The following is a 5,355-nucleotide window of genomic DNA, read 5'->3' on the forward strand; positions in this document are numbered from 1 at the left end:
GATTTGAACTATCCTAATAATGAGAATGTATGAGGGAAATAGAAAGCCTGCCTAGAGTACAGGCGGGGGTTGGGTGGGGAGGAGGGAGATTTGGGACATTGGTGATGGGAATGTTGCACTGATGATGGGTGGTGTTCTTTACATGACTGAAACCCAAACACAATCATATATGTAATAAAGTTGTTTAAATAAAAAAAAGAAAGTCAATGACACACCCATCTTAGTGGGATAAGACCATGTCTGAAAGTGTGTGTCAGAAGGCAGGAAGGGTTGGGCATCTGAGCTCTTAAACACACAGCAGAAAATGGCTACTGGGGACTTGGGAATGGAATCACTGACTAGCATGCAGACAACAGTGCCACTTGTGCATTGGCTGGTTTCCCAATTGCTACCAAGAACCATGGCTGACGAGGTCTGGGCTGAGTCTGCCCTGAATATGGGCATTTAAACATTTAAACCAATTGTTGCTGCCTCTCCTTTGATCAAGTGCCAATAAGTATCCCTGCCTATGGGGATGCCATGGCCGAACCCATGAGCCATGTGGTTCATCTACCACTGAGCCTAGAGTGAGTCCAAGAGGGAAAGGCCATGGGACTGAAACTTCAAGGAGCCAAGTGACATCCCATCAGCTTTCAGACTTCCCTCTCATCTCCTGACCTCCATGCCCTTCTAGGCACTCTGGGTGGTGGCAAATTTTATGATGAAAAGAGAAACAGATAAAAAGAAATTTCAAATAATCTAGCATAACAGAAAGTTAAACTGCTTTCAAAGATTTCCTTTCTACTCCTGTGTTCCTGTGACCTAACAGGGCAATGCCTCGTGAGCTGTCAGAGGGAGTGACAGTGCAATTAGAGAAAGGTACTGGACATTGGCATCTTACGATCTCCAGACGAGAGCACACGGCATGGCATGGAACCATGTGCTCACATGGAGAAATGAGAGACCAACATAAAAAGGACATGTAAGTGCCTCAAAGACTAGGATGCCACAAAGGTTGTTCCGATTGACCTGACCCCCTCCAAAATGAGAATTCCACATAGAACTTTCTAAAACAATGACTGACAAAACCTACAATCCAGCCCATGGGGTGGCCTTAGTGCTGGGAGCAAGTGAAAGAACACATTAGGATGCTGGATCTTTTTGTTCCCTACAGTGAGATTGTCACAAAAGGACGCTCCAACATCCTGGCATCCTGTGAAACAGGAAGTGACCCAACACTCAGGGTTGGGTGAAGGGACCAAGGGCAGAGAAAAACAGGAATGGTAGAGGGAGATTGGGGAACCCAAGGAGCTTTGGCCTGAGTGAGTCAGCCCTTGGGGTCATCCTTCAGGACCTTCATTTCCTGAGGTACATTCAGTATCTGATGGGACCATGTTGAGAGATGAAGCAGCAGCTTTGGCAGCGGGAGAAGAGAGACTTATAAGGACAGAAGCCAAGCAGAATGGGGCAGTGAACTTGCCCCTCAATTATCATCCAAAGCCCAGAGAGTTTCTCTCACTGAAAAGAGATGCTCCCTTCTGCTTTGGATTTTAAGCACCTTTTCCCCAGAACTCTCTCAGAAAAGGGGTCCATGTCTAAGCTCCTTTAGGTGGGCTGTCTTAATGTGTCTGCAGTTTTTTCTTGAAAAGAACTACCTGGTCATTCTTCGTTGTTCAGGGTTTTTTCCAGTCCTATCTCTGAGAGCACTGGAAGATAGAGTCCAGCATAAGACCCTACACCACTTCAGAGCTGGAGAGACAGCACAGCGCTAGGGCAGTTGGGTGTTTGCCTTGCACATGGGAGACCCAGGACAAATCTGGATTAGATTCCCGGTTCCCATATGGTCCCCCAAAGCCTGCCAGGAGCGATTTTTGAGCGCAGAGCCAGGATCAACCTGGCAAAAAACAAAGCAAACAAAGAAACAAAAATAATAAAATCTACACCCCAAACTGAGCTTTCCCTTTTTCTCAGTATCTCTCCTGGGGGTGAGTGCAGACTTAGAAAGATGAATATAGGATATAGTTGGCGGCAGCCAGCAGGAGAATGATAGGGGAACCAAGGCGTTCTGATCTCCCTGCCCCCTCACTCAGCCCTTAGATATGCAGAAACAGTGCTTTCCTGTCTGCCTGTGGCATGATTATATAAATGTAACGTTTCATCTACATCAGCTCCCGAAGGCCTGGACATTAAAATGACTTTAATGCTGAAGTAACAGACACAATCCATTTAGGGGACCAGGAACTTCTCAAAAATGTCCTTTCTCCTGTTCCAGTTGTGCCATGATGACATTTACACCAAATGAGATAAGATAATGACATGCTTTGAGAACCCCGATTCTCCGGCTCGGTGCCACATAATGAAATTAGTGTAATTTAATTACACATGACAAATGGCTATGCCCATCTCCAGGGTGTGCAGACATCCCAGGAGAGATCTGCAGCCACTCCCATCCCCAGCGCTGGGAGATGGTCCTAAGAGGATTATGCAGTTCCCAAAGGCTCTTCCCCTCACCGACCCCCCCTCCCCAGGGGAGCAAGCTGTGATCCCCATTTCCTTCCTGGGTTTGTTTATCTTGGGAACTGTTGCTGCAGATTTCAGTCAACTGGAGCAAAACTGGTGCAACAGCAGTTAAGAGACTCAGAGCTTCAGGGTGCTGGGCTCCTCCTGCCTTTTCCCCCAGCCTCAGCAGATCTCTCCCACAATTCCCTGCAGCTCTTCTCAGCATGGCTCAGACTAGGAAGCCAGTTAACACCTGTCCTCCACAGCCTGATCCTGCCACCATGGGTCCTCTTCTGTTCCAGTGACTTCTTATCACCAGTTGGGTTCTTAGGCACCAACATTCCTGGCCTGGAATCTGTCTGGGGCCTCTGGCTCCCTAAATTTGCGCTGCCAGAGTTATCTGCCACTTTCTGAACCAGGCTTTGCATAAGTGCCGAGGAATCGGAAATAAAACCTAATCACTTGGTGTCCTTCCATGTTGCTCAAACGGACCACCAGCTCCATCATCTTGCTCCACAGCATCCAGAGCATCTAGGGCAGCAGCACTTCCCTGTTTTTCCACAAATCTCAACAACTGTTTCTTGGGGTGCTGAGCAAAACTTACCAGGGGACTTTTGGCCTCTGCCTTCACCCTAAGGGACACAAGGTTCACACTGGCCCCATTGGTGAGGAAAGCAACAGGGACAGATGAGCTTCAAATAACTAAAAATCCTATGGAGAAGAAGCTGCCAGCAGGAAAGGTCTCCCCAGTCAGCCTGGCAGAATGGACCAAGCACTGCACAGTCTTTGAACAGCTGAAACTCATGCAGGCCTGAGCTCAGTGATTGAGGTGGTTTCCCAAATTGAAGTGATTCAGAGTTAATAACTGTGGACTGGTCGTAGACAATGGTACACTTTTCTGTGTGAACCCACAAATCTAGGGTCCCCAGAGAACTGCCCTCCTCCTTCTGCTAACTGGCAGGGGTTCTGTTGGTATTAAGGAGGCATGCTGCCTGGGCAGTGGCACTTTTTCCAATTTCTGTCATGTGTCTGGAACACAACTATATGGGAGGAGCATTGAACGGAGGGGAAGGGGGCATAGGGAATATGTATCCTCCCAGGAGAGGGACCAGGAGAGCATATTCCAGGAAGCCCGGAAGTCTAGTGAGTTCTGAATTGTGATTTGGCTACCCCAGGACTGGCCTGATGTTAGGCTCCACCCTTCCTCCCCACCCTCAAGTCAAACCACCCCCCAAACATAAAAACAGGATGCCCACAAAGTGCTGAGCACAGATTATTATTTGCTTTGCCAGGTTCCTGACCTGTTGAGACAGGTGTGTGTGTCCCTCTGTTGTACTGAAGCAGACACGTGGTAGCACTTTGGTTATAGGAGGGAAAAGAGGGTTTAGGGGAACCTGGCCAGATCCTAGGTCACAATCAGTATCAGTCAGCAGTTCTGCTGTGCTGGGGAGATAGAGGAGGAAGAGTGAAGCAAGAGGGAATGTTCCCTGCTATACCCCCCCCCCAAGATCCACAAAGCCCCTCCTCTCTTTCCTCTCCTCATCTCCATACACCACAGGTTTGCAAGCCTTATCAGATCATAAAGTGGAACCAGCAAAGAACAATTCAGGCCAAAGAGTTCAGAGACACTAACCATGTACAAGATTCTGATCCCCGGCTCTTAGCCCAGGTTCACTTCTAAGTTCAACTAACACCAGGAAGTGACTTTTCAGGCAGCTCTTGGCCTTACTGCTTGGATGATGTGTCTTAGGGTCAGTTTTCTGGAAGGTCAAAGAGCCAGGGGCTGTTCCTTCCCTGGAACACCATTTCTTAGGCTCACCTGCCAGGTTGTTCGGTAAATGAGTTTCAGGCACCCAGCCTGCCCTCCAGCATGCTCCTCGTTCCCATCTTCTCCAGGATGGGGCAGCCTGATACTCAGCACCATAGCACGGTGACTTACTTAGATCACTTCAATAAGAGGGACCATGCCTTGGTTTCTACCTCCCCAAATAGGCAGAATGGAGCACATTTTCCAGATGTCTCCCAGAAACCAAATTCCTGGAAACTGTGCTGCCTACTCTATGTCTCCTCTCTACCTTCCCCCACCATCCTCCAACAGCTACTTTGGAGCTGTAACTACATCAAGCTACAGCTTGATGGCTGGGGCATGCCATCAAGCACAACCCATGACAATCTTTTCAGAATTGGACCATATGAATAGATTTCTGTTTTAATTATCAAGAGCCTCTAGTTCAGTGTCCTACAGAAATAAATACCTCAATCTGAATGCACAAGCTTGTTCCTTTCAACATTACTTACAATTATAATAAAAGGAAATAAATCATATAGTCAATTGGGGGATCTAAAAGGAAATACAGTGCAGCCAACTATGAAATACATATTATGTACTATTATGCTATTATTAAAAAATAGGTTTGAGACACAAAATTACCAATAAACAGAATCATTGTCTCTAAAACAAGCAAAATGCAGAAAAAATGTTGTCTATAGAAAGATATCTTTCTTTAAAATGGTGAGTGTTGGGTTAATACTTCTCAAGACAATGTCATTATTACAAAATTGCAATTATGTAGGTTTCTTAACAAATGATCTCTCATTTCTATTCTGAAGGCTCAAATCAAAGACAAGTCACTACCATCAGTTGCAATCAATACCCATAAAAGTAAATAAAATAAAAAATAGAGTAAAGACAAAAAGATTTGTATATTTATTTATGATGTGAGAAAGACATAAAAATTCACTTCAAACTGTTATTACTAGTTTTCTTAAAGGCATAGCTTTCTTTACATATCTTTATGTTGACTGGTATTTTGAAATGTCAAAGATCAATATAGTATAAAGTTTAGCCAAAACAGAAAAAGAAGAAAATGTGTACAG

Source organism: Suncus etruscus, chromosome 7 (assembly GCF_024139225.1).
Source record: "Suncus etruscus isolate mSunEtr1 chromosome 7, mSunEtr1.pri.cur, whole genome shotgun sequence".
In the NCBI taxonomy this organism is placed as follows: domain Eukaryota; kingdom Metazoa; phylum Chordata; class Mammalia; order Eulipotyphla; family Soricidae; genus Suncus; species Suncus etruscus.